The sequence below is a fragment of the Rhinolophus hipposideros genome (assembly GCF_964194185.1).
Source record: "Rhinolophus hipposideros genome assembly, chromosome: 21".
In the NCBI taxonomy this organism is placed as follows: domain Eukaryota; kingdom Metazoa; phylum Chordata; class Mammalia; order Chiroptera; family Rhinolophidae; genus Rhinolophus; species Rhinolophus hipposideros.
In genome coordinates this window covers 11471043-11498910 of record NC_138067.1, presented here as the reverse complement: position 1 = coordinate 11498910, position 27868 = coordinate 11471043, and positions in this window count along the sequence as shown.

The following is a 27868-nucleotide window of genomic DNA, read 5'->3' as shown; positions in this document are numbered from 1 at the left end:
ATTCTGTGATTCTAGGAAATACTGTTTAATGTATGGAATGTATATAAAAACTTTGTTTCAATGTAAAATTATATATTTGCATATTCTCATTCTCAGAGCCACTGCCCTTGAAGAGTCTTTTGCTTCGCCTCCCACTTCCTCTTACCTCATCCAATAGCTGTCCAAATATCAGGGATATTAACTAATGTCCATTTGACAATGTTTTTTTTTTTTATCAATACTTTAAAATTTGGTTATCATAACCATTTTTCTGGATTATAACAAAAGTTTCAAAGTTTAAGTATATGAAAAACAAATAAATTTAGAATGTAATTTACTTTTGAGATATTAGCAAAAAAAGTGAATGAGATCACTTAAAATGAAAAATACAATTTACAGATTTTTGGAAAATAAGGGGAATCAAAGCAATATTATGTTTTCAGAGCAAATCAGTCATGTTTATTCATAATGTTCAAATAGTCGGAAAAAAATGTTTGTGTTATATCAAAGAACAGCAGGTATTTTGTGGAGCAAAATACCAACTCTAAAAGGATGAGTAAGGACAATTCATGTTTTCAAAAGTGTCAAAGCACAGTGTTTGATCATTAATATCAAAAAACCGCTTGAACTCTGTATTCTATATATTTTCCCCTCTTGGCTTCACTCTATTTTTAATGATAAAAACCCTTAAGGTAATGATTTGCTACAACCGCAATCTAAAAGTATTTAACAACATAGAAAAATTGTCTCAGATTAGATCAAGAATATTTTAAAAACACATTTGTCGCCTCACAAAGGCAATTTTTTAGAAAAGAGAAAATGCAAATTTTGAAAAGGAAATTTTAAGGAAACATCTTTTTGGAAAAATCTTTTTCTCTTGCATTGTTTAATTGTCTCTCTCTATAAGCATCATTCTATCAGCATATAAAGACACTGACAGCTTCCACCTTTAAAAAATAACCAACCAAAGCTTCCTTAGAAACCTTTTTTTTTTTACTCCAGCATTCCGAAAATATTGTATTCCTTTGTATACACAACATCCAGAAAAGAATGCTCCATCTTCACTTCTGTTATCTCCACTCTTGACTTCAGTCTCTTCCTAGACCCCTCGTTTCAGACTTTCATATCTACTCACACCATTGAATCAGTATCAGTGGCCACTGCTTCTCAGGCCTCTTTACATTTTCCTTCTAACCTTTTAATCTCAGACTCCCTTCCCCTAGCTTCTTCTACCTTCTTCTAGCCCCCCACCCCATATTGACTCTCCAGGAGGTCACATTCAATCCCCTTCATTTATATTTCAGTCATGCACATAATTTCTAAGCTTTGGATTTGACTATCTTATTGCCTATCAACATCTTCATTTAAAAAAATATTTTCCTTTGATATACATGTGTTTATCTTAATGTTATACGGTATAACTGTCAATATAAGATAGCTATTTTTTTCCAAACAGAAACAACATAGTCTGACAACCATATACCATTGAGTATAATAGGACAGTTATTAGAAAAGGAATAGTTTCAGAAAAGTCTAGATTACATATTTTCTATATTAAAATACATATCTTCAGCTAGGCTCATGAAATGTTTTCTCATTGGTATAAAAAGGAAAAGATTTTTCAACATAAATTTATGCAGTCTGTTATAACATTTTGTAGTATTGGAAAGATAGTACCTGTCAAGTCATGTCCACGAAATTGAATTACACAAGAGATGTAAGTTCTCTTCCTAATTATAAAAGCAACCAAAATTCAAAACAAATTATATTTGCCATATGAGATAATATATATCCACACAGACTTTTGTAATAAATCATCTTAGAGGATTATTGGAAATAACTTGAAGTTCAGAAAGACTAAAACAAGAAGCCTGAAGGTTAGTTATTTTTTTACCAATGAATTGGGTATTTCTTCTATATTCTAGAAATAGAAACAAAAGTAATCTGGCCTTTTATTAATAGTAGGAGACAATTTCTATTTCATCAGACTTTGATATAGTGGAATTAATCAACAGAATTATCAAGTGACTTTGATAAGAATGCTTCTACATACTTTCAATTGAGCCAAAACGAGAGTATCACATCGACAGACTCAAAGATAACTACCTAGTTTGGCTTTTACCAAATTTTATCCAATACGATTGACTAGTTAAGTGACAAAGTATGCAATAATGTCAATGGGGTGTGAGATAATACTACTTAAAGGTTGTTTCATTTTTCAAAATAAAAACGTGTATAAAATTTCATTATTTTATGCAATAAAATATGTATATGACCATAGTACAGATTACTTGGGAAATAATGAAGAAAGGGCAATCATTTTTCCATATGACAAATATTTCAATTTCTAATATATGACAGGCACTATCTACTATGTATTATATTATGCTTGCATTTATGTCATAACTTTTATCACTTTTTTAATTCATCTTTCCCTCATTCTTACTTCAAGTATGACTTTCTGCTCATATCTTGCTCCTTTCTTATAGGACCCCATGAAGTAGTTTCTTGAGTTCATTTCTAAAACAGTGATCAGATTATAAAATCCTGAGGGCAGAGTCTGTTTCCAATTCATATCTGTGTCTATTCTACAATAACTGCTATTTTATCTGGGTGAACTTAAGACATATAGCTGCATCGGTTTACTTTTGATGCTTACCAAAGCATCCCCAAAATAATGGTGTATAAAATCATTTCCAGCACCTTATTTTGGGGGTTGGGATTTGAGGCTTGGCTAAGCAAGGTGTTTTATCTGGTCACTGCTGGGCTCCTGCAAGCTTCTGAAGTCAGCTACTTGGGGAGTTCTGTCAGTTTTGACTGGGCTCTCTCACATGGCTGGGATGATTACCATCTGATCCATGTGGCCATTCATCCATGCAGTAGCTGAGGGTAGGTTAGTTGTCAGGACCCCAGTTAAAGAGAACATAAGTAAGTGATGTCTCTTAGGGCCTAAACTCCCAATTGGCACATCTGCTTCGTTCTCTTGGCCAAAGCAAGTTACACAGCCAGCTCCGATTCAGGAGACTGGAAGGCAGACTCAACCTTTTCAAGTATAGGATCTGGGAAGTCGCATTGCAAGGGCACAGATACAGGGAGGAGGAGAATGTATGATTATTTCTGTAATCTACTGCAATAGTTGTAGTATTTTTCAAGCTAGCATGTTTATTATTCCATATAATATTTTTTCTCAAAATAGAGTTTTTAAATGAGAATTTACTACTATAAATGTTTCTTAACATTAAATGTGGAAATTGACTCATGCACTGAAAGAGCTGGATAGGAAATATAACATATTTATGGAATCTTCATTTTCAGATGAAAATTGATACCTAGAGAGCTCACATGAGTTGCCAACAACTGATGGCTGAACCAGCCCTAGAAACCAGGTCTACTGACAGCTACTCCTAGTCATTTTTTAGCAATCCACACGACAGCCATGCTGATGTTAAGAAATTATCTCTAATATTTATTTTCAGTTAGAAATATTTCAAAATATACTTATTATCATGCCAACATATTTAACAGTGTCCCTTAGCTGGAATTTATTTATAATTGACATACTTGATAGTCTTTCTAAAAAATTAATTATCCCCAAGAAGCCTCACTTGCATATTTGCTTTGAAACCAGAGTTCTGTTGTCCTCATTCAAATTTTCCAACTATGTATATTAAACATTCAGATACAAGCTGCTAAACATAGACACATTAGTGCTGATTGATTTAAATGGCCCTAATTAAGACTGAAAAATAGCTGACATGCTATGTATTGAATCTTATAGGATAAAAGAAAGCATGTGAAAATGACAAATTTTATATGTAAAAGTTAAATATTAATTGCTTCCCTTATTCATCATATATAATGAATGTTTCAGTGATCTCTTTTCTATGAATTCTGTCAAAAATGAAAGTAAGATGATGCCAATAAAAATAAAGAGAAACAAGACATTTCTAAGCAAATAGACATGTCCATATGAGGAACTCATCAAAGAGTACAGTATTTAAAATAGCATATCCAATATAAGAGTGATACCAGCAAGGTCAATTACAAAGATGAAAATGGATGGCACTAGATCACGATGGACTCAATGGCCTTTTTGGAGCTTCCTGGAAATATAAAAGTAGGAAAAAAAAAAAAAACAAGAGATCTACGCACTAATTCTAAATTACCAGGAGGGACTGTTTTGGCCAACCATTTATTTATTCCTTTTTTTTCCATTCATGTTTCTGTGTAGTCTATCCAAAATCAACCACCCAGCATTATCTTTAATAATGGCCCTTGTGCAGGGCATTTGAATGTCAATAACTAATAGATACATAAGGTGTACAAATGCACATTAAATACTCGAGGACAGCGTGTACTCATGAAAGTACACTTGCCAAGGCTCAGAACTTTTGAGGTCAGCAGCTATGTTTATCTTCCTCCGCACTGAATCCCTAGACCTGAAGAACCAGAGGCAGGTCTTGCTCATAAGAGACACTGAAAAAAGGCTTATTGAATAAATAAGTAACACGACTATCACTGAATTAGTATCATTCAGGATTACAACACATCACGTGACTCAGTTTAGGGACTGGATTAAATCAACGAACTAAATAGTTTTTTATTATTATAATAAAAATCAGCCTAAAACTAATTTCTTCTTTATAGTCACAAATCACACTCAAAACTGAAAATATGATCATAAAATGAATTTTTTTACTTTAGTTGTTATTGAAGGTAGAAATAATTACTAGACCTATAACTGAGAACAACTATATATTCTATTTTACAAATATTGTTCTGTCTCATATGTTTTGTTTTTTTCCTTCTACAATAATCTACATAGTCATTTTACATTAGATGATATTTATCACGATTAAATAAACTTAATTTTAACAATAAGAGCAAGTAAATCCCAACACTTCAATATGCAAGTTGACTCTTAGAATCAGATAATTTGCTAGACTAGCTTCCCCCATCAAGGATGTATCGATTTCTTATGTTAAACAAGGAAGAACTTTAGCATGTTTGCTTCACTTAAAGTTATAAAGTCTTTTTCCATTTTCTCAAAAAAAATGTTTACTCTAAATTTTAGAAAATCAACTTCAAACTGATTCCAACCACACTTGAATAAAAGAACAAATGCTCTGAAGATAATGGAAAGAAAAAAAAAATTAATGCCAACCACAAATCTCTAGAGAAATTAACAAAGAATTACAGCATACCCAAACAGGTGAGAGTGAGAAAATATTATAACTGCAATTAAAAATAAAGTGTTTAATGGACTGTAAAGGGAGGTGGGAATTAACTGGTGGAAAGATTTGAAACTGCTGAGTTTAATCTATAATATCTGTTTGCCTTGCTATAATTTAGAGTCTACAATTGCCTGGAGGTCACCTTTGAGGAAGCAGAGAAAATCAATACTTTTCACTGTAAGTTAAGTAGTGTCATTTACCTCTATTGAATAAGGTCTTCATGAGTTAAGGAAAACACACACACACAACAACAAAACACAACCAAGACCATCAGTGGATTTTTTTGGTCTGTGGATAGACATTCCTTGTATAATCTTCCTAGTTATCAAAATATTTCTAAATCCTCTGACATGTTATAGGTGTGAACGTAGCAGTGTTTCTAGTCAGAGTACTAACATTAAGGTGAGATTTCCAGGGGCAGAAATGGTTACTCAAAGTCTGGGGCTAGAAAGCCCCAAAGGATTAACTTAAAGTTCTGTCCTAGGAAATTGCGAGGCTCAGTAAGAAAGGAATCTAAGAAAACATTAGTATAGCCCAAGGAATAGGCATAGCATGAGTAATGTATGACTAGATCAAAATGACCAGAAACCAGATCTTGTATCAGAATCAAGATATGATAAATAATGCATTACTAATAATAAATCAATTAGTTTTTTTGGATTCAACTCTGCTCTTATAACAAGGCATTCACTGTGCAAAACCTGAGAGAATAACGAACAAAGTAGATACGCTATCTCTGCAAAAGTTTTCATTATTATGTGACTGAAATTCACATAAATTACTGTGGAATTTTGATCACCACATAATATGATACTATAATGCCAAATTAAACTCAAATCTTAGCAAATAGTTTCATTATAGAAATCCCACTTTTATAGTAGGACTTTTTGAGACTTGGAGTCTGGCTACTTCTTTTAAATGTGCCAATGAACTTGTCCTCATCTTTCTATTCATTGAAAATTAATTTCAGTGGAGTTCATTCTGGCAAAATACATCCTGCATTCTACAGGCCTGAATTTATTCTGTTCAGAACCATTGTCATTATTAATAGATTGGGTTTTTGAATTATTTGGATATGTGGCAATAATCGACAGCAGAATTTTGCACAATTTCATTAAAATTCAAAAACATATTTCATTTCTGATGTAATGGGAAAACGGAGTAATTGATTCAAAGTAGGTAATGTGGTTTGTGTTGCAGTTCAGTCATAGAATTTGGATCTAAAGAGTCATTCTTTTAATTCCTAACTTGTGTATTTAGTAGAAGTGTAAACTTGGATAATTTCTGAGACTTAGTCTATTCAAATGAAAAATGGGCAAATTCATGGGGTTGTTGTGAAAATTAAAGATGATAAAGGAAAGTATCTAGCAAAGCATCTAGAATTGATCACTATAGGCTGTTATTCCTAGAACGACGTTATTGGTATGTACTAATTAATTTCCTATCAATAACGATACAGTAAATTTTTACATTCAGGTATCATAATTCAGGCCTGCATTACTAAATATTATGGAAACCCATAATTGTATGAATGCATATTGATATTTTTAGAATTCCAGATGACACAATAAATAATAAAGGGAAATAGCAACATAAACAGAAAACAACAATCATCAGTTACCCTTTAAAGAGTTCAAATAAGGCAAAAAGGCATAAAACATTAATGAGTTAACTACTTGAAACAACGTCACTTATCTAAATGAACTAGAAAAAGAAAACGAAACTTTACTAAAAACCCAATTTGCCTTAGATCAAACAAATAAATCACTAAGCTCAGAATAAGTCAAATGTCTAATGGATATGTTTGGTATACTTATTGATGTTTCTTTCATTTTAAGCCATCATCATAGTAGGGTGCAAAAACAAACTTTTTTTTTGAAATTCATGGATGTGGAATGAGACTTTTACCTGCGAATGTTTGGGCTGTGTAAAGAAGCTACTTTAATGGTTTATCAATCTCAGTCTCAGGAAAATATGGCCAAATATTTAAAGTGCCTGTATGGAAACTGTAAATTACCTTTATAATTGTTAGCATTATTATTAGGCGGAAAACCAAAACCAGTTTTCTCATAACTGTTTTGGAGAAGGTATGCATGTCAAATGAAAAATAAAAAATTATGTAATTTGTAAACTTTGAAATTCTAAGGTAATATTTCTTTAGGTTTCTCTATTTGGATTTCTAAAAACACAACAAACAAGAATACATTATTTGTTTCTCTCACTAGACTGAAAGTTCTCTTGCTAAGATGGTGATAGACAGGCGAGTAGAGAAATTTATGTTGCTTACATGTATGTAAGTGTTTTATTTGCAGATAATTAATGCAATCTTTTCAATCTTTTTATTCTCAAACTAGAAGGAAAAGATGTGTGTATTTTGCCATAAGTATGATTAATTAATTGTGCCTCCACGATGTGCGTACCTAATATCAAGTACAAAAATTGCTTGCAAAGAAGGAACAAAATATGAAACTTGGTGTCCTGAGAGTATGACATTATTAACAATAAAAATATATCTAGCCAAGGGAGAAGAAAATATGGAGGATGAGTCCTTGCTCAGGATTAGCTGGAAGTCTTGAAATTGTTCCCTCGCCAAGGGTGGCATGCTCAGATCTCTTTTAGTATTGTTCAGTAAGGAGCTTTACATATGATCATCCATGTGACATCACACGTCTCTTTGTAGCAAAATTCCTTGTAGCTGCAAACTGACAGCACATTCTTTGGGAAGACTGCATAATTAGAATCAAATCCTTACATTGTCACATGTCAATCACATCACTTTGTATGTGTTATGGGAAAGACAGAGAAGATACCATAAGTTTTTCATTGTTCTAAATTGAGTCTGTGGAGAGACAAAGTTACTCTAGTAGAAAACATTGGGTGAATCTCAGCCCACCTTCACTGAATACAGAAATGAAGCAACCAGAATTCTCGTTCAGAATAATATGCTATAAGGTGCTCATGCCACACCTCAAAAGAAGTCCCAAAAGACTGAAAAACTTCATCAAAGCCAATAAAACAAAGCAGTTTTTAAAAAATAAGATGACTGATAAATTTGATTCAAGTGTAATAAGACAAGCAAAGTGAGAAGACCAATAACACAGTGGGAAAAATTGTTTGCCGCTTATACCACTGATGAGGGATTGATATCTCAAGTATGTAAAGAAATGGAGAAGCATAAACATAGAGGAGAAAAGTGCCAACAATGCTACAGAAAAACTGCACAGTCCAAATGAAAAGAAACACAACTGTCTCTCAACCTTTTAAAAGATGCTCAACTTTACTCATAAAAAGAGAAATGCAAATTAATACTTTGCTAGGACAGCTTTTCTCACCTATCAGATTGGCAAAATTCCAGAAGCTTGACAACATCTCTGTGGCACAGCTGTGGGGAAATAGAATTCTTATACATTGCTAATGGAAATACAAAATGCTAAAACTCTTACAAAAGGAAACTTGGCAATACGTACAAAAATTACATATTCATTTACTACTTGATGAAACAATTAGATTTCTAGGAGTCTATCCCAAGGATGCACTAGCAACATATTTTTTAAAAAAACACATAAAACAAGCTATTAATTGCAGCAAACATATAAATAGGAGACAGACACAACAGTATACTGACAAAGAAATGAGGAATACGACTCTAAACAACAATGGAGCATTCTTTAGGATATCTTGTTAAATGAAAACATCAAGATGGAGAGAGTATGTGTGGAATGCTACAACACGCATAGTTGGGTTATCTTTTATCTCAGTGAAAGCAATGGAAGAATAAACTGTTAAATAAAAGAGTTACGTTCAGAGACAGGAAGGGAGAAGGACGGAGGAAACAGGAATAGAAGCCAGACCTTTACACAGATATCTTGGTTAGCACACTTGACTTTGGAACTATATACACATTGTACATAATTATTTTCTACAAATTAAAAAGCAATTCCTAAAAATTAAAACTTGAAATAATGATCTTATTATGTATCCAGTTGTCAGCATTACCAGATGAAGAGAAACTTTTTAATTTTTTTGCACATCCGCAGTAGGATTTACTCCTGTGGATATAAAGAACTGCAGATGATATAGATATAGATATAGATATAGATATAGATATAGATATAGATATAGATATAGACATATAGTAAATAAATAAATAATCAAACTTATCATCAATTATATTTTTAAATAATAGTGCTTGAAATTGTTATATGTAACATGCATAAAGAAAATGAGTAACTTAGCTGTTAACTAAAATTTTCACCATGATGAAACACAAATGTGACACAAGATGGATGAGATTAAGTAATTTCCTGAGTTGATTTGGAAGTATCACTGTGAACTCATTATGTAATTTACCTTAAAATTATAAAATACGCTATTCACCGGAAATCCTAGAAACAATGAAATACTAACCTAAAATACTAATAAGCGCTCATGTGTAGACTGTGATCTCTAAATACCATTTCCTACTGAAAGAAATCAGAATTTAAAGAAATTCTGATTAACAGTTTGGAGCAGAAACTATAAAAGGTGAGCCTGGAACATATTGTAATATCTGAAAGCAGACAAGCTACCCAAGTCTAGCTAGATCTAGTCTAGATGTAACTACCAATTTACATAAACTGTTAAGTTGAACCACGTAAAATTGCCATTTTGTACATCAAAACTGGTTGAATATTAACAATTTCATATGACGGGCTAATATTATGGATAGAGAATTATATCCAATTACACTATAAAATGTAAGCATTAAACTATGGATTGTGGAAAAATCTACAGGAGTAACAACCGAATTTCTATAACAAAAATATGCAAGGACAAGAGATTAAAGGAAACCTATAAAACCAAAAAGAATACAGAATGTAGAAGACATCAAATAATTATAATACATAGACCTTATTAGACAAAGCTCAAATAAATACATCTTTAAAACTCAAGAAATGTGAACTTTGATTAGATATTAATTTTATTAAGGAATTAATCTTATTCTTAAGGTGTGATAATTATATCGCAATTATTATTTTCTCAAGACTTATCTTTTAGAGATTCTAAAATGTTTACAACACATTTTCTTCAATATAACAATGGGTGGAGGATATTGGATTAAATAAAATATACAGGAAAGAAGACAGTTGTCAAGTACATCAGGTTTATTAAACTCTCATCTTTAATTTTGTATATATTCAAAATTATTTGCTATAAATATCTTTACTTTTTTAAAAAAGTAAAAACAAAGTACGACTTCGGTTTTCACTTCTCTACAGAGAAAAAGAAATCCTTATAAGATTTCCAGGATTTTGATGAGTAGGAACTTTTGGGAATCAGGTAAGAAAGGAAACCACAATTTATCGATTAACTATGCTTGGAAATTAAGCTATATTTATATTAAGTTAATAAATTAAATTATGTGTTTTTAAGAAATAAGATGACTGAATTATTTTTGAATAAAAAGCAGTGTGGCTCTTTTCAATGTAAAATAATATGACTCAATTGTACAGAATATATTTCTGGTACATAAGATACTGGAACTGCCAAGCACTTGGAAAACAGTGGGAAATGAAAATGAAGAATTAATGTTCACAAGATCCAGGGGATAGGCTGGGGTAGACGGGACTAAAAAATAAAACAAAACATTCCAGTTGGGAGTTGGTTGGCATGAGGAGGTAAACACTGGTCTTTCCTTCCCACCATTCAGCCATTGAATAACTAGACCATTCTGAGTATACTACACATATGATTGACAAGTTGCTGAGAAGATATCTGTCTATATATTTATCTGCCTATACCCACAGCATATACTCTTCTCGTTTAAAATTTCAAAATGCTAAAATTAGGTAACTAACCTTAATCTGCCCTTCAAAGATATTCACTGTAAACATTTTGTCTTTTGCTAGTCTTATCGCGAGTGGATAACAATATGATTAGTGATTACTGCATCTCTATGAGATTCTGACTAGTCACTTATTTTCGTTAAGTCATAGATATCTCATGTGTACAATGAGAAAAATGTTTATTGGCTGTTGTGTGATTGTGAAGATTAACACCTCTAAGGCATGCAAGAATCCTGGGCTGAGGTAGCACAGCCCAGGTAAGCTACCCAAGTGTTTATAACTAACAGAATTAATAGACCTTAAGTCAAAGCATGGCTCTGTTATTTATGAGGTGGGGGCTCTTAAGCAAGTTACTTTCACTCTCTGGGCCCGTTTCACTACCTCTCAAATGTGTCTGAAAGACTTCAGTGGGATAGTATAAAGTGCCATTTCAATGTCTGGCAAATAGTGCTTCCTTTACAGGCTTTTATCAATAATAATTTACTCACATTAAATTTTACATAGAGTTTGATGCACAACTTTGTTTGAATTAACATCAGAGCAGTAACATTTATCCCACTATTAAGAATACTACATAAACATCCTTTGTAATGGAAGAAGTACAATGTTGACAAGTGGCTACGGAAGCCGAAGGACCATTTTCTGATGGAGACACCTCCGTGCATTTTCATGAGCAAGATTTTTCTGGATGGTAGGTGGTGCCCAGTCCATCGTTTTGTCAAACTTTTTCTTTAAGGCTTTAAGCTATCTAGCCATAGCCAAATGCTTCTCTTAATTTTGTGCCAGTTAATTTTGCTAAACGCAGCATACATGGAACACAGTGGAGTTGTGTACATGGAAAAGCTTTTGTCTCCTTGAACATTATTGCCCATCAAGTAAGGAGCTCCGTTTTTTGACTATTTTATTTACAAGGGCAGATATGCTCCTGAGTGACAGTTAAATTTGTCGAAGGTATTAAATTGCTAATGCTAATGCATTTTACAATCTTCTGAACTGATTTAATGTATTAGACTGCCACTCAAAGTTGTAATAAACAATCCCGCACTCTTGGTTGGAAATCATTCTGTCATATCTGGAGGATTTCAAAAATGCCCACCTATGTTCAGAGTTTACCAACACATTTTTATTTCTCTGTGGGCTGCCCCACACACCAATGACATAAAGACTTCAATTTGCATCTCTTGTCAAAGAGTTTGCAACTAGCACAAATTCATAATCAACACCTGTCTGGAAATCTCCGAGGCTGGGAAATAATTCTCTACTTAGGGAGGTAAAGATGCTATTTCACCCAAGGGAAAACATTTAAAACTTACTATCTGCTCACTTCATGTACTTGTCATGACTTCATATACATTTCTCAGGTTTACATACAGCACAATAGGCACAGCAGGCCAAAAAAAAAAAAAAGCCTCCTAAATAACCACAGAAACCTAGTGAGAGAGATATGATTGAGATAAAGATCATGTGTGTGTGTACACACACACACACATCTCCATAAGGACATACCTTGGCTATCAAGATAAAGTGTATAACCCAGCTTAGATCAAGGATAATGATAATATCTTAGTAACACTGCATTTTAAAATTCTCAAAGTGTTTTACCATGCTTCCCCGAAAATAAGACCAGGTTTTATATTAATTTTTGCTCCAAAAGACGCATTAGGGCTTATGTTCTGGGGATGTCATCCTGAAAAATCATGCTACGGCTTATTTTTTGGTTATGTCTTATTTTTGGGGAAACATGGTATATAGTCTATCTTATTTGATTTTCACAATGAATCTGGGAAAGTGTGTTTGGCGGGGGCGGGATGATTATGTCCTTTCAAAAATGAGGACACTAGGAATTCCAGCAGGGGAAAAAAAAATGGCATACCCAGGCTTATAGGCATATCAGTAATGGGGTAAAGATGAACTCCAATACCCTGCCTTACAGTTCTAACTTCCTTTATTTTTCTTTTTAAGTGAAAAAGAAATCTTATTTTTATTAGCATTTTTAATGACTAGTGAGGTTAACCATGTTTTCGCATGCTTATTCTTTTAATTCCCTCTTCTGTGAATTGTTTTTCTTTTCAACTTTATTGAGGTATAATTGACAAATAGAATTGTAAGATATTTAAAGTTCACAACAATGTGATTTTATATATATATATATATATATATATATATATGTATTGTGAAAGGATCCTCTGATCAGTTAATTAACACATTCATAGAAACAAAATGGTTGGGATGGGGGGGCAGAATAGGGGAAGGTGGGTAAAAGGGTACAAACTTTCAAGTATAAGATAAATAAGATCTGAGAATCTAGAGCATAACATAGTGACTATAGTTGATAATACTGTATTGTATAACTGAACTGTACTAACAGAGTAGAACTTAAATATTTTCACACACGAAAAAGTCTGACATCTTATTTTACCACAGTGAGTACTTTTATAAGAAAATACATATATATAACTTCCTAATATTAATTTGAATAAAACCTTTACAAAAATAGGTCAGTTGGAAATTTGTTTTGGGTAATGTATATCAAAATATACTTTAGTAAGCAAAATAAGTAGTTCAAAAATTGACTATATGCAGTGATGCTGAAGACAGAAAAGAAAACAGGCAAGTCTCTGTCATTTTCAGGAAAGAAACAGAACACCAATAAATATCAATATCTGGCATTATAGTGTATAAGTAACATGAAGAAAAAGAAAGCAGAGTTGGGGATAAAGTTTGAAGAAAGGTGCCACGTTATAATAGAGAGGGATGGCTTCTCTGAGGAGAAAAACTATTGAACAGAAACAAGAATAGTGTGAAAGAGTCCGTGTGAGGTGAACATTGAGGGGAAAAACATTCTAAGAAGTAGCAACAAAGATAACCGATAAGATAGAATCTTATCATACTGCTCATTTATTGAATTTTTTTCAGAACCTACTTTGAAAAACAGTAAGCAAATAGCAAGAAAGACTCAAAGTAAAATACCAGATATATTTTGGACAGATTTATTTTGGAACAGCCAGGAAACTGTCCTGAATGCAAAAAACTCTAATTTTAATTTACTATACTGTTTTGTCCAATCCCTAATTCATGAAAATGTAGCTTCCAGTACAAAGGTGCTCTTTGATACAGAAAGGGTCACCAGGAAAGGCCAGCTGGCTGCCTTTCAAAAGCCTTCACTGGGATTGCATTCATTACCACAGCTCAAGGTCCAGTCTGGTCTTGCAGACTCAGCAATGTTATTGTCGACTCAAAGAAAGCAGTTCTGAAGAGAGGGAGAGAAAAAAGAGAGAGGGAGAGAAGGAGAGAGGAAGAGGGAGAGAGAGAAGGAGAGGAAGAGAGAGAAGAGATATGGGAGGCCCAAAGTGGTGGAATGGCAGCTCACAGTCACCAAATATATGCCATCAATGAATAAAATCAGAAGGACAACTTATTCATGCACAGTGAGAAAATTAATTGTTCATTGCAGTCGAATGTTCTTAAACACAATAATGGAATTATTTCCTATAAAATACCTGACACTTAGTAGGAGCTTAATTAAATTCTGATCAAGTTGAATATCCTTGCTGATGGACAGATTGTGTGATTTTGCCACATGTTAATCAGAAGGATGCATTGTGAATGTGGTTCAGAGCAAAGAGAGTCTTCCTTTGGAAAACTTGGATAGACTGATGGACAGCCCTGAAAACTGCCATCTATTTTTGTAGACCAAGAATTAATCTTCCCTCTAGCTTTGCTGGAGCTTGACCAGACAGTATTGAATAATACCAACTAGATTTCTACTTGCTCATCTTTCCAGAGATCCCTCTGCTGACCTTTAGAACTTCCATATTCTTTCTCCAGATATGTTAACACTTTCTGTCAAGTCCCTCTCAGGACCAACAGCCACACAGCCTGTTCAACAAGACCTCACATATTTCTAATTTAATGAAATTCTGTGCTGATAGAGGCCCCTCTTTCAGAGGGCTATCCTTGTATCCTTTTCCCAAGTGGAAGGTTATAGCAAAACTTCTAAAATATTCTGATAGACAGGAAATAATTTACCTTGAGACCACTCTTCTCATGCAGCCCTGCTAATGGAAACATAATGAGTCATTTACTAAATAGGCCAGAAAAATCTGTAAAACATTCCAGAAGGCTTTTTTACTCCCTGTGTGCTGTCTCACAGGAGGGCCTTTACTTGAAATATCCAGTTTTGTTTCAACATTTGTTTAAAAATTCTAGTACAGGGAGTGATGTCAGCAAAATGATGGAATAGGAAATCCGAGCCCTCCTCCCAACAGAAACACTGATTTAGCAATGATGTGTGGACCAAAATAAGATAAGTCCAGAATCCAATTAAGAAATTATTGTATCCCATAAGAGCAAAAGACTGAGAACAGCCCCATTGAACCAGATGAGAAGACCCACATCACCTCCTCCCTGAGTCCCTACAGCCCAGTACTGAGAGATTGCACAGCCTGTGACTTCTCTCTCAGGGAGAAAAAGAAAGTGTAGTTGGTATCCGAGTTGCCTGAACTTAAAGGAGCTACCCAAGGGAACTGCTTTTCTATTATCCCTCACTTGGAGTACTGAGGGAACTGATAGTTTGAACATCTAGGGGAAGCTAAGAACAAAGGAAAAGGGACAGTAGTTTACTGTAGCTGGTTCACATGGCTCTGTGAGAATGAGAAAAGCGTACAACCCTGAGACTTTTGCCCTCCAACCCCAAGTATATATTCCTATAAAGTATGCATCCAGCCTCCAAGCCTTTCAGTGCAGTGACTTAGGGAAATGGAGTAGGTAGTTTACCGTAGCCAACATAGCTCTGCAAGATTGGAGAAGGCGCACAACCCTGAGACTTCTCCCCCGGGAGGGAAATGAATGGAATGTGCATATAAACAGAAAAATTTCAAGAAGTACCCAGAATCTCTAGTTAGGCTGATTGGTAAAGGCCATTCCCTATTAAAGCCAGCTTGTAAAACATGGGCAAGGTAGAAATCCTTCAAATGCACTGGTATTAATATAAAGCTACAGGGAAGATGAATGATCAGGGAAATAAGGCACAATCAAGGGAAGCAAAATGAATCTATAGTAACTGACCCTAAAGCAACAGATGTCTATGAATCACCTACTAAATATTCAAAATAATCATCTTAAAGAAGCTCAGTCAGACATAAGAGAAGTTAGAAAACTAAATGAAATCAGGAAAATAATATATGAACAAAATGAGAGTATCAACAACAAAATAAGAACCATAAAATAGAGAGCTGAAGTATACAGTACTTATAAAATCAAGAGAGAGCTTCAAAAGTGGACTTGATCAAACAGAAAAGAATCAACAAAGTTGAACACAGGTTATTTGAATTTTCCTGTCAGAGGAACAAAAAGAAAAAGTAGGAAAGCCTAATGGGACTTACAGAACACTACAAAAAAAACCCTACATATATATATTCATATATATATATATATATATATATATATATATATATATATATATATATATATATGAATATATATAAGTGTGAGAAGACATAAAATCCAAAAAGGGGCAGAAAGGTTATTTAAAGAAATAATGGCTGAAAACTTCCCCAAAATTGAGAGAGCAACAGATATACAGATTCACAAAACACAAAACAAACCCAAATAGGAAAACTCCAAAGAAATCTACAATGAGACACATTACAATCAAATTGTCAAAAGTGAAACACAACAAGAAAATTTTAAAAGCAACAAGATAAAAGTGACTTGTCAAATGCAAGCAAGCCCTCGTAAGACTATCAGATTTCTGAGGAAAAACCCTGAAGACAAAAAGGGAGTGGGAAGACATATTCAAAGTGCTGAAACAAAAACCACCAACCCAAAATAATATACTTAGCAAAACTATTCAAAAATGAAGAAGAAATAAAGAGTTTCCCAGGCAAAAGTTATTACCACCACTAGACCTGCCTAATAAAAAATACCAAAGGGAGTTCTTCAAGTTGAAACAAAAGACACTAAATAGCAACACTAAAGCATATGAAAGTACAAAACTCACAGGTAAGTAAGTATATGAGGACATACAGAATACTGTAATGGTGGTATGAAAATCACTTTTAATTTTAGTATAAATGTTAAAAACAAAAGTGTTAAGAATTACTATAATTATAAAAATTTGTTAATGAATACACAATATGAAAAATGTGAACTGTGACACCAATAACATAAGGGGAAAGGGAAGTAAAAATGAAATTGTGTATGTAATTGAAGTTAAGTTGTTATCAGGTTAAAATAGAGTATTATTACTATGAGGTGTTTTATGTAAGCCTCATGACAACCAGAAAGAAATTACCTATGGAAGATAAAGGAAAGAAAAATAGAAAGGAGTCAAAGTAAATCACTATGAAATCAATGAAACACAAAGGAAGACAGTAAGGGAGGAAAATAGAAACAAAAAAACCTATAAGCTAGACAGAAAACAATTTTAAAAAATAGCAGTAATAAGTCCTTCCCTATCAGCAATTACTTTAAACAAAAATCAATTAAACACCCCAATGAACACACAGAGTGGCCGAATAAGAAAACAAGCCCCAACAATATGCGATCTACAACAGACTCACTTTAGAATTAAGAAAAACACATAGGCTGAAAGTGAAGGGATGGGGAAAATATTTCATGCAAATTGCAACAAAAAGAGAGCAGGAGTGACTATACTTTTATGGGGCCAGATGAACTTTAAGTCAAAAACCATCATAAGAGACAAAGAGGGACATTATATAATAATAAAAGGAACAATTCATGCAGCAAAAGTGGTTTTAAGAGGTAAAATAGCTGCACAATATAAATATTTAAAATACCAAGCACAATGATTAGTATGTAGTTCTCCACTGCTGGTTGTGAAAGGCAACTCCAAATTTCTTAGTGCTGATCCAGCAAACATTAAATAATTTTTATGCTTCAAGCATTGTGCTAGCTTTGAAGGATGAAAAAATGATGAAAACATAGTCTGTGATCTGGTCCTTGAATACCTGTTCTTGCCACCATCCATTCTGCTCCAATTGTCTTCAGCCATACTGAACAACTGGAGAGTGCAGACTCACCCAGCTGTTCGAAAGCTCACATCTTTTGTAAAGATTTTTGTCTCTGTAGAATGCCCTTTTTGCCTCATCTGACTGAATAACACCTTTTCTTTCTTCAAGTTCCAAGGTTTCTGGCTCACCCAATAACAATATTAAGTATTGTTATTGTTTTATCTCTTATCTAGTACTTGCTCGTATTGTAATATCCATGGCCCTATAGTATAACTTTTTATTAATTTGTCTGAATTTTCTTAGATGCTAAATGACAAAGACAAAACTGTCCTTATTTTTGAATTCTCAGCTTCTTATGCAGTGACTAACATTTAATATGTGCTGAGCAAATGTTGGCTGCAAGAATTAATGAATGATATACCAAAAATCAATGCTGTAAAAATTAATAGAAGAAAAGGTTCACAGTTGGATGGGGTCTGTTGTGTGTGGATAAATGTATAACTGGCTCCTTAGGAAACTAAAGGGTCATGATTTATAGCATTTGCTAATGTTTATGGTGTAAATCTCCCACGATGTCTGATTTTAATGTGATGTCACTGAACATGCATCTCGGAAGCTGTGATACAGTATTGTACCATATTTCTACCATTCTCATCTAACAGTCATAAATGAAACCCAGAGCATAGATTGCAGTAATATAGTTAGGAAATAATGAATTTTTCAGTACCTATTACTTTGGTTTTTTAATATGATCTAATTAATTGTAAATTTATATAATTAACTTTAAATAATGGCCATGTTTAACGATTGGCTTGCAAAATTCCTGAAAATTTTACAATTGGCTAATACAAGCTGGTTTGAGTTCCCATCAGCAAACCACTAAATGAGGCATTGTGATGGAAGTAGATGAAGTAGTAAGAAAGTTTTATAGAGGAGGTAGCATTTATTTAATCTGTTCGTCATAGAGCAATTATTTCAATAAAACAATTATGCTGGCTTGAGAAGATACTATCCATAAGGACACTGGATTTTTTATGATTAATTCACCGTTTTTCTTTCCTGCTGTCAAGACAAATGCTAGATACATACTTAGTGCACATTAAATACTTGTTAAATAAATGAATGTTTAATAAAAAGCACATTTTATAGGCCTCTTTAATGCAATGCTAAGTCAACTTATGGAGACCTCCATTGGGGAGGTCTGGAGTAAAGGGCAGTTAATTGAATCCCATTCACACAATTTGCACATGCTATTTGTATTTGTAAATGAAGAAGAATGAGTCTTGCCCAACCAGAAACCTCAGTCATTTAAAGGCAGTTGGTGGCCAATGTTCTAAACATGGTAGCTAGCATGCAGTGACAAGAAAAGCTGGTATCACTGAATTCATCTGTGAGCAGCTGAACCAGTGACAGAAACTACAAACTCTGGGATTTCTTGTTATGTGAGAAAAACAATCCACTGTTTAAGCTAATCTAGGTTGAATTCTTTGTTACTTATAGCCAATATCTTTTCTAACTAATGTATTTAACACAACTTGGTAAAGAGTTGTTCCTCCTGAGCATTTGTAGGAAAAAAGGTAAAATTCATAACAGAGCGGGTCTACAGCCCATGAGCAAATTACCTGGGACTTCTGAGCCAAACACAAGCTTCTCCTTCTTCCCTGTTCGGGGCCACTTTATCATGCAAAAGATGGTAGGCGAAGCATATAAGGAACTGCATGGAGTACGACAGACACATAAATACGCTGCCAACAATAATGGAAGAATGTCATAGCAGATATTTGACATTCCCTGGACAGTTTGGGAAACTGATAAAATCATAATTGTAAAAAAGACATGCCGTATTGCCAGTCCAGTGCTGCTTCTCGAATATAGTCTGGCACATATGTCTTACTGCTCTGCACAAGCAGCAGAAGGAATGAACAAAAAGAAAAGAGCAATTTCCCCACTGTAAATTGGAAAGTCTGCCAACCAGCTAAGTGATCTGCCATCAATCAGTGTTAAATTCTCCTTAGCTGCAGAAAATTCAAGGGCTAACTATTACTGAGAGATTTCACACAGTGACTAATGGTATATGACAAACACATTTAAAATCTGCATAGACCAGCACCAGTTTAAAATGTAACATGAATAATAAATAATTTTAAAGAAATCCTAGCATGCAAAATAAGATATAATCTTTTCAGACACAAATTACACAGAGAAGATTATAGTTCTAGGAAGGCATTTGCAAACTGACCAAAACAAAGTCAAAAGTGTAATTCATTCAGAAGGCAACTATATTTGATGGTTTTACACATAAACAGATTTTGAAAGTGTTAGGCAGATAAGCTATAAAACAGTGACCACAGAGATGGAACCAGGAAAAATCCCAGGTCTCTGATCAGTTATAAATGGCATCCAGGGAGGATTCTGGACAGGCACAAATGCAATAGGACAGGCTTTCTATTTCCCAAGAAATGCAGTTCTTTGTGAGAATAATAAGAAAACATTTTTCTTTTTTTAAACCAGGCTGAGTTACAAACCGGGAAGAAAAAATATATAGATGAAAGGTGGGCACTAGGAATTTAAAACATAAAGTTCTATTAAGTTTTTGAGACTTTGGTGTTTGGGAAGCAGGAAAAATAGCACTGAATTTGGAAACCTGTATTTGAGGCTCTTTTCCCAAATCTACTAACCACAGCTCAGTTTCCTCATCGATTTCATGGAAATAACATGACTGATCTCACAAGACAGTTGTGATAGGCAAATAACTGCAGTACGTAGCAAATTTACTACAAATGGCAAAGGATTTTTGATACATTTGTATTACGGTTCTATTATTCAGTTTAAATCTAGGACAAAATGAGTGTTAGTGTGTCAGAACAAAAATCATTATGGAAAGGAGTGGAAAGGAAACAAGAGTGTTATTGCCTGCCTTTAAAAAAAAAGGTTTTATAAAGTATTTCGATAATAAAAGCAAACTTGTTGAAATTAAGCTCCTGGAGATTCTGAGAACTGGAAGCTACATAAACAAGCAAATAAGTGAAGGCAATTTTTTAATCATAAAAACTTAATGTTGTTAATATATTTCCTAAATATTAACAAATTTATTCTTCAATTAAGTCCCATTTTTCACAGGTGTACCATGAACTATTTTTCCTTGATTGGATTTTAATTGTTGCTATCAACAAGAGTTTAAAATTTTTTGACAAAGTTTAAATTTCCATATGTTAGTTTGGTTAATACCTAATATACAACTTCCTCATTCTGAAGCAGTAGGAAGGCGTGACCACCACCACTAAGAAGACTGTATCCTGTCACATAGATGGAATTGAACATCCTAGTAATTGTGAGAGCACAAATAATATCACGAATAATTCTACTGACTGGGAAATTTAACAAGAACATACAAAGTTTTAACATTTCTGGAACCTCATCTGGCCTTCACAATAAGCCCACGATATAGAATGGGCCATCACTCATATTTCCTTTTGAAATACAAGAAAAATCAATCTCATCAAGTAATGAAATGTTTTTCACCAAGTATTGAAAAGTCTTTGTAAAATCTCCCAGCAAATTAAAAATACCAGTGGAATAAAAATTCAGGTCCTTGCATGCTTTTCTGAGGTATATTTTTTGTACCAATTTCAGTAATATTCAAGAAAGGTCCCTACTTTATTATCTGAAAAAAATAGCAAAATATGGTAAACACAGTTTTTAAATATTTTTAAATTCAGTTTTATCTCCTAAAACAGTCAAAGTAATTGAAATTGGATTGACGGAATCATTTAAAACTGGCTATGGTCTTATTTGAATTACACATTATGTTTGTTTCATGAACATTGATTTTTTGTGTGTGTGCAAGAATGGTAAAACTTACAATTAGTGCAGTAGAATTCAGATTTCTATATTATTATTTGGGGAGGAGAAAGATACTCATGTGTTGGGTGTTCCATTAAGCAGAAATAAGACAGGTTATCTGGGGTAACAAACAACACTAATATTTCAGTGGCTTAACACAATGAAGTGCATCTCTTGGTCATGCAAAGACCCTGGAATCCCAGTCAGCCTCCCCGACGTATCATCTATGTGCTGGCTTAGCCAATCAGGCTGCTTCTATCTTATTACTACAGGACCACTACAGCAGGAGAAGAGTGAGCTGGAGATTCCAGTACTGGCAATTAAAAGTTTCTATACACAGTCCGTTGATCAGAATTAAGTCAGTGATATGGTTAACCTTAAACAGGGTTGATCTGGACTGAGTTGTGTCCCCCTCAAAATCCATATATTGAAGCCCCACTTCCAACGTGATGGTATTTGGACATGGAGGTCTTGGGAGGTAATTAGGTTTAAATGAGGTCATGGGGGAAAAGGCCCTTGTGATGGGATTAGTTTCCTTATAAGAAATACCAGATATCTCTCTCTCTCTCTCTCTCTCTCTCTCTCTCTCTCTCTCTCTCTCTCTCTCTTCCATCTTCCCTCCCTCCCTCTTCCATGTACGGGAAAACATGCCATGTGCACGTTTTGTGTGTGTGTGTGTGTGTGTGTGTGTGTGTGTGTATATACACACATATATTCATAAAATTTCAGCGTAATGCATAGTGGAATTTTTCCAAGATCAGATGATAATAATGATTTAGTGTGTATATGAAATGGATGAGAAGTGCTATTACAAAAAAGTGTTTTTAAATATTGGATAAAGGTCTTACTGGACAACTGATAGCTCCCATGTTGTCTACTACTGATATAACCAAACATGATGCTTTATACATCTAATTACATTTAACTTTTGAAATAACCCTATATGTCATGACTACTTCCAAAAACAAGAAAACTGGAACATACAGAAACTGACGAACCTGTCTACACTCCAACAGCAACTCCAAACCAAGTCTGTCGAATCCAAGTCTGACCCGTCCTATTGCCCCATACAGCGAGACATGTCTTGGGTTTTGCAGCCATTCCTTTTTATGATTCTTTTTTCTCCTTATATATGTGTGTCTTATTTTATGCATGCTTATATTCCAAGAATAATATGATCTTAAGCAATAAAAATGCCACCTCACAGTCTTTTGGTTTCAAAGAAAATAAGAATACCTCCGAGTGCAAAGTTTGCTTGATGTAGTCGACCACTACAAAGTCAGATAATCTGAGACAGCAGTGGACCACTGTCCCACAGTAAGAATCCCACCTCTGAAACTGGCAGATGGCATCCCCTGCGACTTTCTCTGCAGCAACACCATCTACAGCAGACGCGAGTGTTATACTAGCATATTTCTGTTAAGGAACAGGACAGGAGCAGCGGATTGGTTCGCTGTAATTATTCCATGACTCAGCAATTGAGTCACTTAATGACTCCCACACATCTACCAACTCATATAATTTTAAGAAGGGTCTAGTGTGTGGACCATCTGTTACAACAAATCCACGTGCCTTGAGACATTAGTGGGCAATGTCTCTGATGCCCCTGCTTGAATAACTAGGCTGTACTTTTACTAAAGGTGAAAAGCATAGAAAGACTAGGTTGAAATGAAGTCTGCTAAGAATTGTACATAGTTCATGTCAACTCATTTATGACATCTCAACAATAACAATGGATCGTGCTACTGACCAACAAATAGTGTTAACTTTTTCTTTTTCTCTGTCATGTGAAGACGTAGAGATAACAGGGTAGGAATTCTCCCCAATTCAAATTTCCCTGTTAATACTCCCTAGTTGTAAAAATAACATAACTTCTTTTATGTGCATTTGAAAAAGATGTACAAATATGACATAAAAGCTTAAAAGAAAGCTCAAAAGACCAACGTCAACCATTGGTCAATGATGTATTAACTGCCTACAAAATGCAAGGCCCCATATTGAGCTGGTGTTGCAAATATGGGTGTGTACAGCCCACGTCAACAAGGAGCTGCTCACCATCTAGAACAGGACACAAAATGGTGGCGCAGTAGTACACGTACTAAGGTAGAGCTAAGCACAGGGTATTACTGAAGTGGAGCAACACTGGCAATGTGCGGAGGGAGGTACCTATGATAAGTATTAAATCTAGATGATTCAGTAGAAATGGAGTCTGGAAGGATCTGCATTTTTGCAGTCCACACGTGAAAAGCATTTTCTTTCAGCCAAAACATAGTCCATCTGCCCTTCAGATATTCACTGAAGACTTGAGCTTTGAATTGGTTACCAATTAACAGGCCAAAGCTCACTGAAGTCTCATGCATTGCTAGGGGAATACAAAAATGAAACATGCCCTGTGGATGAGAATTTGGCCCTATCTAGCAAAATGGCATACATTTTCTCGGATCTACTATAGAAATCCAATTTCTAGGAATTTGCTGAAAGATACATAGACAAAAATATTTTAAAAGTATACACAAGACTATTTACCTCAGCACTATTTGTGATAGCAGAAGACTGGGGAAAAAACAAATACACATTAATAGAGGAAACTTTCTATAAACTACCATGCAACTACACATCAGAATATTGTGGAACTGTAAATGTAATACAGAATACTCTGTAAGTAACTGTAAAATGATCTCCAGAAAATACTGGGAAAAGAAAAAAAATCAAGGAGCTCTAAAGAGGGGATTATAATGACTATTTATTGATAAGAATGTTCACACACATACACGCACACACATGCAAACACACACACTTACCTCTTCTTTTAAATGAAAGCATAGATCATACCAAGAGATACGGATTACCTATGGAGTAGAGAAGAATAGAATGAAAAGGGTCATGGATGGACTATTCTACACTACTTTGAAAGCCTTGTTTGGATCTGACTGTGGAAAAATGTAACTATTTTACATAATTGTAAAAGACAATTAAATATTTAAAAATCCTGCAAACAAAATTAGAAACGAAGAGACAGCAGAGCTCTCTGTCTTTCCACCATGTGAGGACACAGTGAGAAGGCGCCATCTGCAAAGAGCTCCCAACAGGAACTGAACTAGCCAGCACCTTAATCATGGACTTCCAGCTTCCAGAACTGTGAGAAATAAATGTCTGTGTTTAAACCACCCAGGCTGTGGTATTTTGTCATCACTGCCTGAGCAGACTATGAGATTATTAAAATCTTTCAGAAAAATATTATGTATTATAATGATAAGTTCGTCTTTCCTAAGAATATGGTACACAAATAAAAACTCAATCTCTTAGGTGGCTTTCATTTTGAAATAGCACTATAACTTGTACTATTACTGTTACTACTAGTAGTAAACAGTGCTTGGTCATCAGGACGGAGACACTACTGTTTTTATTTATGTATATGAAAATACATATACTGAATAAGAAAACCAAGTCAACAGAAAAAGAACAACACATCAGCTATACTTGTGGCTACAACTGAGCATGATTCTGAGCTTCCTAGACGTCAAGGAAAAAAGAGGAACAGGATTATTCATATTAGTTGTCCTATTCAGAATAGCGAAATGCCCTAATTCTTCGAGACTTTCCTCACAATTGAATTATGAAGGACATTTCTTAAGCAGGACTTTAGAGGGGACACAAAGATATAATGAAGAATACTCCTCAAAAATGTCTACACTCCTGTAACTACATCTACGAGATCTTTCTCTTAACTTTTTATTTTTAATTTTAAATAATGCTCAATGGCATCTCACACACACACATACACCCACACGCACAATGAAAAGAAAGTAATTCTCCCCAGCCTCTAAACAAGAGAAATACAGAATACAAAGTTTTATGTCTAAATGCTGTAGCTTTTCTTGGCTTCCTTTCCTAATACAGTTATCCTTCCTTTGCCTTTCATTACTTGATTGTGGCTAATAATCTGTAAATCGTTTATGAATATCTTGTATTCTTGCTACTGCTATAAGTTGCCTAAAAACCTCCTTGGAAGTAGACAGGGATAAAAATTCAAACCAACAAAGGACATTCCCACCATCCTACTGGAGAAAAGGACCTTGCCTCTTGCTTTTGAATGACCAAGGGGAAAATTTAATTCAAGTCTCTAGGCTGAGGAGAAAAAAAACAAATCAGAAAATTAATGAAATGAAAATGAAACCCACAAAGAAATGCCTGGAGCCTTAGAAAGTGCGGAGAACAAAGGGACAGGAAGAGCCATGAATAGTAATGAGATTTCAACTACACTGATATCAGGAGCTATTCTTTTGTGTCCATTTAACCACGGCCTCAAGTCACCTCCTCCACCCCAGTGAAAGAAACCCAATCTATTAAGTCTTCTACAGAATTGAAACATTCAGTGACATTGAAAATTATGTTAGTAGCAATTCTCCTTTGGTTTCTGTGTGTGTGTTACTGGGGTAGACCCATGCCTATTTTGTATGAATATATGAATGTACAACCACAAATGCGAAACTGAAAACTACTCCTAAGATGGGAAAATTACGTTGCAACATGACATCATACATATTTGGCTTGCTCATAAGGAATAGTGACTTCACAAAATGATCATTAGCTCATTCGTAAGTACTTTACCTGCAGTAATTACCTCAGCATTTAGAAACAGAACTAAAAACGAACCTATGGGATAAGTATTATTTCCATTTTACAGATAAGTAGTACACCCAGGCTTAGGGGAGTTACGCAACTTGATGAGGGTCATGGAGATCTGGGCTGGAGAAATTGAACTTGCTGTGTGACCACAGAGGCTGAGCTTTTATTTTAACCCATTGGTGCTCTCAGAAGCACACTGGTTTTAGGAGGTAGGAGTATCAACTGGTTATTCAGATTTCTCAAACATTGACTGCAACAGCCACGGGGCAGGCCCAGTGCTTACAGAGAAAGCAACTACGACAATAATATCAGTGGTAATAATAATAATGCTCAGGAATTTTATTATTATTAAATTAACATTGATAGCTATCATATACATATATATACACATTATCACCGTTGACACATATTTTGAAACTAACAAAAGAGGGATGTGGAAAGTTCCAAGTTGATAGAGTCAGCAAGTGTCAGGGCCAGAATTATTAACACACCTCAAATGTCCTACAGGGAAACTAGCATCCTTGGGTTAAACGCTGTCTTCTCTTAAAACTGGACGTGTACTCTTGATCAGTTGCTCAGTCTCAATAAAATTCTGTTTCCTTGGTTGTCATGTGATTTTTATAACAGTAACTGCCCTGCCCTTCTCACAGTGCTTCTTTAATGATGAAATCTATCAGAACTCCAGTTTCTTAAAGACAAAATTAGGACAGAAATACGCACGTGGACAGGATAGGCAGGTGATCAGAGCTGCAGGCCTGAGGCTAGAGAATGGCAGGTATCCAAAGGCCCTTTCACCCAGACTTTTGCTCTGAATTATGAACCTCGTTAGAGATCGAAGGTCTACACTGGTATCAGAATTCAAGTAGCCACAGGGAATCAGAAGGGGTGATTTTAAAGTTCTTTTCATATTTGAGCTGACATGATAGAGAAGATAAGACAAGTTGAACTTCCCCTGAGGAGAAGGTGCTCATCATACGCCATATTGCACTCTGGACCCCGGGTACCATGTCTGCACATCCTTCCATTGGAATAGACACAACCACGTGGTTTTCAGCAGCTGTGAGGTGAGTGCCTAAGATGCTAGAATGTGGTGGGCAGCAAGGAGACACAGTTCCTGCCTTCATGGGGCTTAGACTTTCATAGGGACACCTACATTTTTGACTCAATCACACCACAAAATATGAAATCATCACCAGGTAACAGCTACAAAAGAGTGATACACGGGGTTGTACGCAATTATAAAGGGGAGATTTTTTTTGTCATATTCAAGGTCAAGGCAGGCTTTTTTAAGGAAGTACTTTTGAGCTAAGTGTAGAAGAGAACTCTATGAGATAGGTATATGATGGACAGAGGGAAACATGGGCATAAAGAGGTAACTGTTTCC